Source organism: Microcebus murinus, chromosome 3 (assembly GCF_040939455.1).
Source record: "Microcebus murinus isolate Inina chromosome 3, M.murinus_Inina_mat1.0, whole genome shotgun sequence".
Taxonomy (NCBI): domain Eukaryota; kingdom Metazoa; phylum Chordata; class Mammalia; order Primates; family Cheirogaleidae; genus Microcebus; species Microcebus murinus.
The window spans coordinates 109,880,587-109,894,297 of NC_134106.1; the positions used below are offsets into that span (position 1 = coordinate 109,880,587).

Here is a 13,711-nt window from a genome sequence, read left to right on the forward strand (position 1 = left end):
ATATTATATAATACCTCTCCTTGTCTAGTACACCAATGTCATTGCAGAGGTAGTGAGAGCTACATCTTTAACTAACAAAATAATTTGCTTCTAACTAGTGATATTATTTTGAAAGTTCTAACATATCCTAGAGTTATGTTGTACCGGTTGGTGATTTTTTTTTTCATCTAATGAATTCACTGCTATAGCAGAGATCTGAGTCCTGGTAGTTATGAATTACAACTGGATAAGTAAAACTGTCTCCTCAGCAATTGTTCAATCGATCCTATTATTTTATCTAAATGATGTTAGATTATAATTAATGTCAAGGGAATTCTTGAAGTAGACAAAAAGCCACTATGATCATCTGGAAGAAATGGTTCACACATGAATGAGGTCTGTTTCTTTTTGTTTTTTACCATGGGAATGGTGGGAATATTTCTGGGTTCATTAGATGGATAAAACTTTGGCAATTTTATGTAACAAATTGTGAATCCAGGTGCTTCTCTTACTTTCATGCTTCCCTCTAGTTTACTACATTCACTGAGTTACCAGCACTAGCGATGGGAGACCTTCTGGAAAAGTGAAGCATGGCACAGGACAGGATCGCCCATTCCTCACACTCAGGTCCTGCGCTGGCAGATCATTTCATCTCAAGTAGCCACTCAGCTCCCTTGGTGCTGCCATGATAATAAGGATAATAAAGCCATGTGTGATCTTAAAATAATTTAAATCCCAATGCAAGAAGAAGGGAATAGCAGAAAAACTGCTATGTATTCTACCTGAGGGACTCATTCCTTTTGAGATATTTCCACAAATTTAATTCTTAAATAACATGTTTCAGTATCCCTGGGAAGGAGGAGACACCCATAAATTCAAGGATTAAAATATGAATTGGTTCCTCAGTATTGAACTCAGTCTAAACCTGCTGAGAATATGTGTTAATATTCATGAAATGCTAGGTTATTGCCAGACATTATTCCTCGGGGTATTTTCCTAATATAAATGCAGAAAATAACTTCAGACTGACTGAGACCTGGACCTACTAAGGGATGCTCTAAGGAAACTGAACTTCACCTCATTTGATCTTGCAGTAAAGAAAGTGAAGTGTTTTTTGCAATAATTATTATCCCTTGAAGAGTAAGCACACATGAGGATACTGTTGTAGTACAGTCAGGAATTAGAAAATGTTAACCAGAAAAAAAAAATTAAAGAAAAAAGCACTGAAAGAATAAACATCCAAAGGAGATTTCTCCACCCTCTGCACCAGATAGAAGGTATTATTTATAGCTGCTCATATTTGTAGAGGAACTCCAGGAAGTTATTTCTTTCAGAGGGTGCTCTGCATTACCGCCTGCTTTACTAACCATCTCCACAACTTTCTGGACCCTTTGCTATTTGGAAATCTCCCTGACTGTGTCTGCATGTCTCCTTCAATGCAATGAGAAAAAGAAACCAACACTTGGCCTATCTTTCCAAAAATATTTAATTTGCTGTCTAGATAATAAAACAAGATAAAATGTTTAAATGAGAAAATCAAAACAAAAGATATTCAAAAAAATATTATTGATGTATATTTGAGAAAATAGTACAGAATGCATCGTATTCTTCTGGGAAACAGGCATCAACTTTGACTCTGATTTATCAAAGTCATGTCAAAGCAAGAATTGCACCAGACAAAATTAAAGAGGCCGAGAAGACTTTTTTCAAGTTATTGCAATAGCAAAGAGAGGCTGCACTTAACTCCTCTGTGGAAACTAATGCTGGGAGGGTTTTAAGCACTGGGATGAGCAAATGGAAAGTTACCAGAAAACTTTAACAGGGAGGTCAGACAATGGGATGTGTGAAGCACATTGTTATATTTCAAAGAGATGATTCCAGGTCCTTGAAAAAGACATTCCCCAGGTTACAAACTCGCAAGAGGTTGGGAGAAGATTTATATACATTTAAAATAAGCAGAGAAAGAATTTATAATTGCAAGTTTTCTAAGGGAATGTACCAAGGAAAGAGAGATGAGAGTCTTCAAGTCAGAAAGAAATCTGTCTAGCGTTTAGTCAAGCTGAGGGTGACATTAAGGGCCTCTTGATCAGAGGATAGAAGGCTTTAGGATATTGTTCACAAATTTGTACCATTAAAAAAATATTGTCCCACAGAATGACATATTTCTAAAAATGAAATAGAATTAGAAATAAAATCCTCCAGTGGTTCCTTATATGTAAAAGAATATGTATATAAAGAAATTAACCTCACAAACCTATTTATAGTAATTATTGCCATACTTGCATAAAGATTTTTCTTCAATATAGATATTGAAATTGAAATTAAGAAATAAGGCCAAAATACAAATTATTAATTAAATATGAGAAGGATGAGGCATAGTCATAGATATATTTTCAAATGATCTATTTTAATCAGAGGGCAGATTTAAAAACAAATGGATTGCCTGGTATAGAGGCAACACTGTGTTTCCTAAGGAATTTAGCAGTAGCAATATTTTTGTAGCTGTGCTCCTTAATGAGTCCCTGTTAATGACTGCTTTTTCCATCTAAGTTATGAGGAGGATGGGGTAGAACTGATACTTTTTTATGATACTAAGAAGTCAAAACTCACACATGCCTGCAAAGAAATCTGCCCCATTAATGAATGGAGGTAGCAAATATGTATGCAATGCCTATTCTGCACCAAGGATACCGTACATTGTCTCATTTATTCTTCACGAAACCCAACAGGTTCAATTTCTTTAAGTACTTTTAAATTTTTTTAAAAGAATAGAAATATTTTTCGATACCTCAAACAGCGTATATTTTTCGATACCTCAAACAGCGTATATTTTTCGATACCTCAAACAGCGTATATTTTTCGACATCTCAAACAGCGAAAAATATTTTTCGATACCTCAAACAGCGAAAAATATTTTTCGATACCTCAAACAGCGAAAAATATTTCTATTCTTTTGAAAAAAATTAAAAGTACTTAAAGAAATTGAACCTGTTGGGTTTCGTGAAGAATAAATGAGACAATGTACGATATCCTTGGTGCAGAATAGGCATTGCATACATATTTGCTACCTTCGTGCATTGATGGGACAGATTTCTTTGCAGGCATGTGTGAGTTTTGACTTCTTAGTATCATAAAAAAAGTATCAGTTCTACCCCATCCTCCTCATACCTTAAAGAGCATAAGACATTCTATTACAAAGACATCTGCACCTGAATGTTCATGGCAGCACAATTCACTATAGCAAGGACATGGAAACAACCCAAGTGCCCATCAATTCATGAGTGGATAATTAATGTGGTATATGCTCACAATGCAATATTACTCAATTCTAAGAAATGACTGTGAGCTAGCACCGTTTATGCTATCCTGGATTAAGCTTAAGCCTGTTATCCAAAGTGAGGAGACACAGACATGGAAAATGGGCCCCACATCTACTCGCCACCAAATTGGTACTGACTGATTAAAACTATGGTGCTCAAATGGTGGTAATGTTCACCAGGGATTCGGGGTGGGGGAAGAACCCAATCTTAGGGAGGTGGCGAGCATTTTGGAGGGGAAGGGCACAACTCTAACCCTTCTTAGGGAGAGGCAAAGATATACAATGTAACCAAACTGTAAAAAAAAAAACAACTTTTTATCAGGTGGTGGGCAGGCGGGAGGGGGGAGGAGGAGAAGGGTTTTTTTACTTACATGATGTGTGCAGTACGCATCACTGGGGGTTGGACACACTTAAATCTCTGGCATGTCGGGGGGAGGGATGTGGGGCAGGGGCAATATATGTAGCCCTAACAATATTTGTACCCCCATAATATGATGAAATAAAAGGAAAAAAATCATATTTCAAATCCATAAATAAAGGTGTTCTTTGACGAATGGAAAAAAATAAAACAAAAAATATGTTATGCTTCTAAAAAAAGAATAGAAATATTTTTAACATTTTCTTTTAGGCAATGCCAAATCACTTGACAATTTATATACTATTATGTAATCAGTAAATGGCACTTGGATTTGAACTCAGGTCTGTCGGACTCTAAATTTGCTTGATTCTTTCCACTACACTGAGCTAACTATCCGATAGGAGTCTTAAAATCATACAATTTTAAAGGAAGGCTGATAATATAAATATGGAATGTAGCCTTCTACGAGATAGAAACAGGATTGTTAGAAATATTTCATCTCCCTCCCTCTCAGCAGTAAGAAGAACGACAGCACAAGTGCTCTGCTGAATCGCAGTTGACAGCTGGCCTCAGCACTGGGTGTGCAATAGGGACTGGTGTGGACCGTGATCAACAATGGGGAAGGGGACCTCAAATGAGCCAATAATCACTGTGTTCAGAAAAAGATCCACTGGTCCCAAAACTTCTGCTATTTTTTTCAAGAGAAGTCAGTTATGCACATATGAAGTAAAAAATTCTACTTCTAATTAAAAATAAAATATAAGTACTGTGTAGGGCAACACTGTATGAGCTGAAAACAATTAATCTCTAGCCCTCTAGCTGCCAGTTTGCAGTCTCTGCTGGGAGCACACACGCAGCACAACACTTCAGCCTGCTGAGGGCAGACGCACAAGGAGCCCAGACACAGGAATTGGATTAAATAGTAAAATGTTTCCAAATGAATGTGGAATTCTTCTCCTATTGTTCAAAATACAGGGTATAAATCAGTGAGTTAATATCTTTTTTAAAAAAAGATAAACCCTATTCAACAGAATGCTTAATAAATTAGGAATATTTGTTATCCCATTTAGACACATTTTAAAAGTATATATTCCGTTCTAGAAAGTAAGGCTAAACAAAATATGATGTTGTAGTAGGACTATTATGTGTTATTAAATGTTGTCAGCAATTTCATCTAAGATATATACAAAATTGTAGAAATGGTCTATGTGACTTGATGATTCCAAGTGTACTTTAAAAGACATGGGAGTCTTCATCAGACTATTTGTACTACAGACAGATTGATGTATGTAGATACAGAATAACAAAATGTAATCATACATACACACAAACACAAATACACACAAACACTATAAGATCTCCCTCCAGAAAATTCTAAGCATTTATTCCTATCATATTCATTTGGCACTTAAAATGTGCCTCTTTTGACATAGAATATGTATAAGATAGAATACAATCCTATAAAGAGTCTAAGATTAATACATAACAATAGATAGGCTCATGGAATAACAAAAAGAAAATAATAAAACAGTGATTTTTTCCCCCTACTGTCTACACTAAATTTCATAGTAGGTTTTATATTGTTATTGAGTTTATATGCTACCAATAATATTCATTGAAATTCTAGTTTACAAAGAATAGTTAAATGTATGTTCCAGAGTTTCAATTTTTTGAGAAAACATTTGCTTTTATGGTTAAAAAATCCCCCTTACTCTTAGGTTTAGGGAGAAATGAAGCAAACCCATATCTTGGCTCTGAATTATTTGCAAAAAAACCCAAAACATGCTTATGGCCTCAAAATGGCAGGCAGAACTATGTTACAATGTAAAAATAAATCAAAGAGGGCATTTTTTTTCTGTGAAGACAGCAAATCTGTAACCGTCACTGGTTTCTAGTTTTCCTTTTATGAAAACAATAGCTCAGTGCTGCTTCAAGGTTATATTATTTAAAGCGTATACTGTGTGTGCAAACAGGGAGTCTGTGAAGCTTTTCAAAACATGTGTCTAAAACAGAGCTGTTTAGTTTGACAGAGTTTCAAATGCCAAGAGATTGTGTTGAATGCAAAATCAAGTACTGAAAGCGAAGAGCTGAAAGATAGTTGGGTGGGCTTGAATCTTGACAAGGTTCAGCACTTCTTTGTTTCAAGATGACAATCAACAAATCCCAAACCCTTCTCAAGGATTTGTAAGTCGTGTCTTGGGACTGTCCCATTAAAAGCTATTTGGACCAATGCCTCTATCTGAATGGCAGACCCTAGTGTATTTTTTTAATTGCAAGCACTATCTCATTGTGTAATTTATTACATAGATGAAATAATTCAGTACTCAAATTGTAAGAGATGCAAAATATATCAAAATGTTTCTTTTCATTAAATATGTTGATACCCAAACACTGATAATACTTATAGCTGCACTTAGTAGTGAAAGCTGGGTAGAGAATTTGGAAATACAGCAAGCACAATCCAGAGTCACATGCTTTCACTGAGCTACCCTTTGACTGGAGTTCAGAAGAACAGCATTCTGGCTTGTGTTTTTCTCTCCTGTAACTCCAGAGGCTATCATTGGGCTGAGAAAATAGTTAAAACTTAACATATGTTGGTATGTAGATAAAGGAATGAATGAACCAAAATAAAGAACCTTAATTTAAAATATATTATAAACATATAATAAATCTAGGAGAACTTATTTCTGATTAACATCCTCAGGCATGGGAAGTAATATGCCAAAAACGTGTTGAATCTGTCTCCGGAGATGTGGGGCAAAGAACTGCCCGGCAACTCCAAATTCAGTATCTGTCATTCCCAGCCTAATTTCCAAATGCTGATCAAGAAGCATGGAATGAGAATGTCAATGTTACTTTATATTTAGGGCTTAAGTTTGTTCTATTAGCTAAAATTAGAGTAATAAAATTTCAATATTCAAGTGGAAGATTCCACAAAAATAAAGAGAGAGAGAGAGAGAGAGAGAGAGAGAGAGAGAGAGAGAGAGAACTGGCTACATTGCTGGTTGCTTTATTTAGAGACGCCTAGACTGCACCATTCTCTGAACTTTCCTTCTCTCCCACCAGGGCCACATTCTCTTGCCCAGTCTATGAGGATTTTTTCTTTTTTGAGACAAAGTCTCACTCTGTCACCCGGGCTAGAGTGCCATGGCATCTTCTGAGCTCACAGCAACTTCCAACTCCTGGGCTCAAGCGATCCTCCTCCCTCAGCCTCCTGAGTAGCTGGGACTACAGGCATGAGCCACAACACCCAGTTAATTTTTCTATTTTTAGTAGTCTCACATTTGCTCAGGCTGGTCTCAAACTCCTGAGGCTCAGGCTGGTCTCAAACTCAAGCCATCCTCCCGCCTCAGCCTTTCAGAGTGCTAGTATTACAGGCATGAATTGCTGACCTGGCCACTATAAGGATGCGATTTTCTAGCTCAGCTACTATATACTCCCAGAACTTTAATCTGTGAAGTACTGGAAACCCTGAGTCAATAGCCATCCCTGGAGAATTATAGATTTATGGACCTGTGGCTCAAGAAATTAGAATATAATCTGGTTCATTGTAGCACACTATAAATGTGTGATGAAAGGAAAGAAAGAAGGAAGAGAGCAAGGGAGGGAGGAAAAAAGGGAAGGAAGGCAATATATTTATAAGAATTGGTTGGACCAACCACTATAAACACACTTTTTGTAAATATTTTGCTACAATGTATCTGGAAAGAAACTAATTTCATATATAAAGTAGTGTGCTATCCTATAAAGAGTTTAAGATTAAGATATATGTGTGGGTATATATATTTTCTCAGCTTTTTTACTTATTACCTATGAGAATTTGGACAGCTAAATGTTTCTCAATGCCAGCATTCTCATAAACTTGATAAATTTAAGCATATCCATCTTAAAACATTGTTGAGGGAATTAAAGAAATACATCTAGGTGAAAAAAATAGACTGGCACATCATGGACACTCATCTCCCATTTCTCCAAAATACTGAGAATCCAAAACTTTTCATTCCATTTGACTTCCATAAACTTTCCACTTATGACTTTATATCTAGCCCAATCTGTATCTCAAGTCTCTAAAGCCCAATTATGGGAGGATGGAAGCAAAGAATATGGGCTTGAAATTCAATCAAATATTTTAAAACTACATTACCAATGGTAAAACAGCAGCAAAAACACACCCACTCTGACCACAGGCATCTAATCATCCTTGAAGATAATGAGATTTACCTGGGAAGTTTATCAGGCCCAATAAAGCAATTTTTTCTCTGGCTAAGTGTAAGGAATTACATCCATTAGTAAGTAATCTGTGAAAAGAAAAACAATTTAGGTTGAAATGTCTGATTGCTGGAGCAATGCTAATCTTTCAGTCCCCCAACTCCACCTGCTGTACAAAGGGATCCCTCTTTGCTGCCTATCTATGTCCCAGTGCATGAAGGGGAGGCAGTTCTTTTCAATTATTTTTTCCCCCTTTGGCAGTGCCAAAGATCAAATATCCTAATTCCTACTATAATTTTATGGTTTCTTTTCTGTTTCTCACACCTATTTGGTCTACTTCTATAAAAAGTTATAATTTCTTACATAGTTGGGTAAGAGTGGTTTTAAAAAGTAGTCTCTATATATTCATAAAATATTTTTTCTAAAAAAGGCAGCATAGGAATTATATTTTTGATGGATAAGGGTATTTCTATAGATAAATCTCTTTCAGAGTAACTCTGCTGTCTATTAACTTTTGTGAAAGTTTAAAGAAAATGAACAGTGACTGGAGCCACAAATGAACTTCAGACTTAAGTGTTGGAAATCAGAGTTGATAGTGCAAAATATCAATCAATCCCAGAAAAGCCTAACATTTAATAAACTATTGACACTGATGTATACATGGGATTTCTAATTTCATAATTTAAATAAAAAACAAGCCAAAAGAAACCTTGCCAAGATGACATGACACTAGAATCCTTACCCTCTTCTCTTTCTTCGGTCAAACAAGCATACTAGTTTAGAATGACTATCGTGGAGTTAGAATTCTTGTATTTTAATTCTGCCTTCACTGTGTACTAGCTGCATGAATTGGCTTGGTCAATTGACTTGATCCAAAAGCTCGTGTATGATCCTTTTGTAGTTCATAAGCATGATGGTTGGTTTTCACATGCATGCGTGAGATGTGCCTCCCTCAATCCTTGTTACAATGTGGGCACCTTCCTCTCTGATGCATAAAAAAGGGCCAAAAACTCATGTGAAAAAATAATGATGCTAACAGTAACTCCTCATAATAATGTTGTAAAAATTGAATTAAATAAAACATGTAAATTATTTAAACAGTGTGTAAGTGCTCAATAAATATTTAAATTTCAAAATGGGCAGGTCAATTATAGTCAGACTGTTTCTTGGTGAATTAGGTTAAAGTTATGAGAGATAACCATTCCCAGAATGGAGACACAGCTACCACTCAGACTAGAATTTATGTGGACCCCTGGTCTAGAGTATCATCATCCATAGCAGGTGTTAGACAAACTTTTGTAAATCCTTTTTCTGTTGCAAGGCAGAAAAACCAGTCCATACTGGTTTCTTTAGACAGTTCTTTATTTTATAAATAAAATTGTATCATTCCAAATTCAAATGTTGAAGCTCTAATTCTTAGTACCTCAAAATGTGACCTTATTTAGAAATTAGAGTAGAGTTGGCTCCTATTTCCATATGCATGGCTGCTTACAAAAAGGGGAGATTTGGACACAGACACGCACACAGGAAGATGAAGCAGAGAGCTGATGCGGCAGGAGTCCAGTGTCGCCCAGGGCGGCCAGCCAATCTGCAGAAGCTGAGAGAGGCCTGGAAGGACCTTCCTTCACCACCCTCAGAAAGAACCAACCCTGCCAACTCCCTGATCTCATTTCTAGCCTGGCCTGTGAGACAGCAAATTCTCTTACGTCACCCAGTTCCTGTGTTTTCTTACTCTGGAGAGCCCTGACCAGGGCAAGACTTTTTTCTTTTCTTTTTTTCCATTTTTTTTTTATTTTTTTATTTTTTCCAGCATATTGTGGGGGTACAAATGTTAAGGTTACGTATATTGCCCTTGTCCCCGCTCCCCCCTCGAGTCAGAGCTTCAAGCGTGTCCATCCCCCGGTTGGTGCACATCTCATTCATTATGTATGTATATACCCATCCTCTCCCCCCCACCTGCCCAACACCCAATAGATGTTACTCCTATATGTCCACTTAGCTGTTGATCAGTTAATACCAGTTTGCTGGTGAGTACATGTGGTGCTTGTTTTTCCATTCTTGAGACACTTCACTTAGTAGAATGGGTTCCAGCTGTAGCCAGGAAAACACAGAGGTGCTATATCACCATTGTTTCTTAAAGCTGAGTAGTACTCCATGGTACACATATACCACATTTTATTAATCCACTCATGTATTGATGGGCTCTTGGGTTGTTTCCACACCTTTGCGATTATGAACTGTGCTGCTATAAACACTCGAGTACAGGTGTCCTTTTCATAGAGTGAGTTTTGTTCTTTTGGGTAGATGCCCAGCAATGGGATTGCTGGATCAAATGGTAGATCCACTCGTATTGCTTTAAGGCATCTCCATATTACTTTCCACAGAGGTTGAACTAGTTTGCAGTCCCACCAGCAGTGTAGGAGTGTTCCTCTCTCTCCGCGTCCACGCCAGCATTTATTGTTTGGGGACCTGTTAATAAGGGCCATTCTCACTGGAGCTAAGTGACAAGGCAATACTTTTATACCTTGATTATTATAACTTGTACTGGCCTGGAATTATTCTACTTTTTCAAAATAAGTGACTCATCTCTGCTTTGATTCATTTGCAAAGGCCTTTGTAGTGAAACTCTCAGAAAGCATGTGTATCAGCGAGGCTCCCAGTGAGCATCAGTAACACCCCCGCTGAGATTTTTGTGATGAAGGGACTACCTACGGAAGTATGGGTAAGGCTGAAGGAATCACAAGATATGTGAGACACCCAGGAAGTGGCAACAGCAAAAAGCTGGTACCACCATCTCTAGGACCGAAGGAGAAAGAGGAAAAAATGGAATCACTGAAACCTGGTTGAGAGCCGAAGCCATAATATAAAGACTAGCAGACAAAAGATGCCATCTTAGGGAGCAAGGCATGATCAGAACCACATCGAATCAGACACACACAGCTGTAGGAAAAAATACTCCGACCTTGGGAGTCTCCCATTAGCTGATACCAACCAAACCAGAGGGCAAAGAAGCCCAGGGGATGCAGTCCCTAGGAGTCACCCCTCCAGGACCCAGAGCAAGACAGCGGACGGCATGGAGTGGATCTGAGGCCAAAGGGAGGATGACGGGATCCAAGGTACGTCTGACATTTCGTAACAAAGTAACACTTTGTTACTTCGCTGTAAGTAACAAATCTCCTGACTAAAACTAGCTTAACCAACATGTAATTATTTTTCTCATTTATAACAACAAAAATAAAGTCTGGTTATAGAAAATTTCAGAGTTGGTTCAGCAGCTCAGGAATCGCATGGTACTAGTTAAACAACATCAAGAATCTCCTGATTTTCCTTCATGATTGAAGAAGACCTGTATTTCCAAACATCCCATCATTACCTAAATGACTTCAAATCCAAAGAAAAGAGAATTTCTCTATACACTTCTCTCTCTTTCACTAATTATGGTAATTTTTCCTAGAAGACCCCCTTTATACCTTATTGGCCACATTTAGGTCACAAAACTACCAGGAATCCTATCACTGGCAAAGGGAAATAAATATTCATAATTGTCTTAAATTAATTACTCATCTCCTGAGCCAGATGACTCCTTCCTTCAGGGACAGAACAGCATTTGAGCTGAGCTAAACAGAGGAAGGATTTGCATTAAAAAGCAACTAGAATCATGTTCCCTTATTTCCAAAGTCGTCAAGGTCAGAACTCAGCTACACCCCCCAGCACTGACAACACCCCCCAGTGATACTTTCTCTTTCCACAGCACTGGTTCTGTTGAGGTTCAACCCCAATTTTGGTCATGAGTTCAGAATCAACAAAAGCAGCTCTAGGCCCACCCTTGTGGCCAGTGACCTTAGCAATAATTTACCCTCTCTGGGCCTGGCCTTGGTTTATTCACTGTTGAATGGAGATACAATTTAATTTAAAAATACCCTTGACGCTTTTATACTCATCATAGCAATACATAGACAAGTTGGAATATATTGAGTTGGTCAGGCTTTTGCAATAAAACCAGAGATTTAGCTCAAGAATTAATATTTCAAAAAATCAATATTAGTGATAATATGAAAATCATTCCTAAATAACTGTCAGAAAGCCTGATTTTAATCTCATTTCCTATTGACTTGCAGTGTGACCTTCATTCAGGAATGGAAGCCTCATAACCTGTCCGAGCCTGTTTCTTCATCTATTAGACCAAGGTATTAAGTTGGAGTGTTAACCCTACAACTACCTCACAGAATATCTATGAGCAGTTTATGACGTTGATGACACTCTAGAACTTAATATCTATAAATAATAGTAACTAACATTTCTTTAGTGCATTTCGATTTACTAAATGCTTCTAAAGGGGACAGAGAGACAGACATGTTGGCTGTATTTAATAATTCCTTTAAGGTTTCAACTTAACACATCTGCTTTGAGATTTCCCTCTATTCTTCTTGATGAATATTAATATACTAATATTGCATGCCTCAGTTTCATAAAGCACAAGCTAGCCTGGATTAAGGCTAGGCTTAAGTTCATTTTCATATAATGAGCCAATCCCCCGCCACCGCCACCGTTGGTTGCTAGCTTGTGCAGGTGATAATGACACACACAGAGAGGAAGAGACTCCTGTCTTTAGAAAGCCTTACAGCCATAACTACTATCCTTTCCCCACATGTCCCCCAAACCTGATAAATTCACAGTGGTCAAATCTAAGTCTTTAGCTGCATGAAAATGTCACCTTTAGATTTTCATATTGGAGGAATACCAGCCTTTTGACAGTTTAAATAATTGGCTGATATAGGTACATTTTACATTTTGTTTTTCTAAAGCTTAAGCAAGTTCAAAATGTTCTCAATTACATGTTCTTAAGTTTCTGGAATAAATACGCCTCCATTTATGCAGAGTTTATAATACTTTTAAGCTATTAAGTTACCAGACTCCCAAAATGATACAAGGGAAATATTTCCTTCTTAGAACAGTCCTTATGATGATCAGACAACACTTAGTTTCCCTGCTAAAATGACAATCGATCCCTATTTTCACATGAAACATACTAGGTTTAAAGAAGCATGTAAGTTGTTGTAGTATTTTCTCATCAGAAATCTACATTAAAAATAAGTGAGGAAAGAGTTTCAAACATCATTTGGTATTTACAGTAGACAGCTGAGGCTCTGTCATTTTTCACAATAAACCCAGAAATATATATACTGCATTAGTGGAATATTAGACAAATAAGAGTTTTACAAGGCCAGGGAATCTATTTATTACATGTGTTTGCGAGACTTTAGAAATAAGCATTAACCAGTATAACCTACATAATCTTCAAATGACAAACAATTTTAAAATACTAAACCATGTGCACTATTTTATCACTGGATTTGTACACATTTAAAAGAATTTATGTATTCAGTCTTTGCCTTAAACAAATTTTCTTGATGCATGTATGATTAGAATTTATTCTTCAGAGATATTTCTTAAACTTAACCTTCATAAAACCTTCTGCCAGCATTAGGAATATTTAGAACATGGAATATACATTCACCATTATTTGGATTCTATTTACTCACCAGAATCATTCCTTTCAGCTACTTTCCAGTATAAAATAAGGGTAAGCCTATTAAGTGAGAAATGTTTTGAATCCTTTGGAGAGGCAAGCAGATGAGCTTGTCTCATGCATCATGAACTGAGCCTGGAGGTCATGTTTGGAATTTTTTGTAGATGCATTTAACATTAGGTCACTGGTTGCTAGTACTGTTGTTGGAAGATGTAAACAAATAAGATTAGAACTCAGTCTCTTTATCCTCCTTTCAGAAACCTCTTAACAGTATTACTAATAAAGAGTTACTCTGTCCCCCATCTGGAATTTCCCG

General features: G+C 37.0%; 1 non-coding gene across 1 annotated transcript; it reads left to right on the top strand.

Annotated features, from left to right (window-relative positions):
* Positions 1-8,754: 8,754 nt before the first annotated feature.
* On the top strand, positions 8,755-8,856 carry LOC142870394 (small nucleolar RNA U13). The gene has a single exon (XR_012918797.1). It is a non-coding gene; the product is annotated as a small nucleolar RNA U13 (small nucleolar RNA).
* The last annotated feature ends 4,855 nt before the right edge of the window (positions 8,857-13,711 follow it).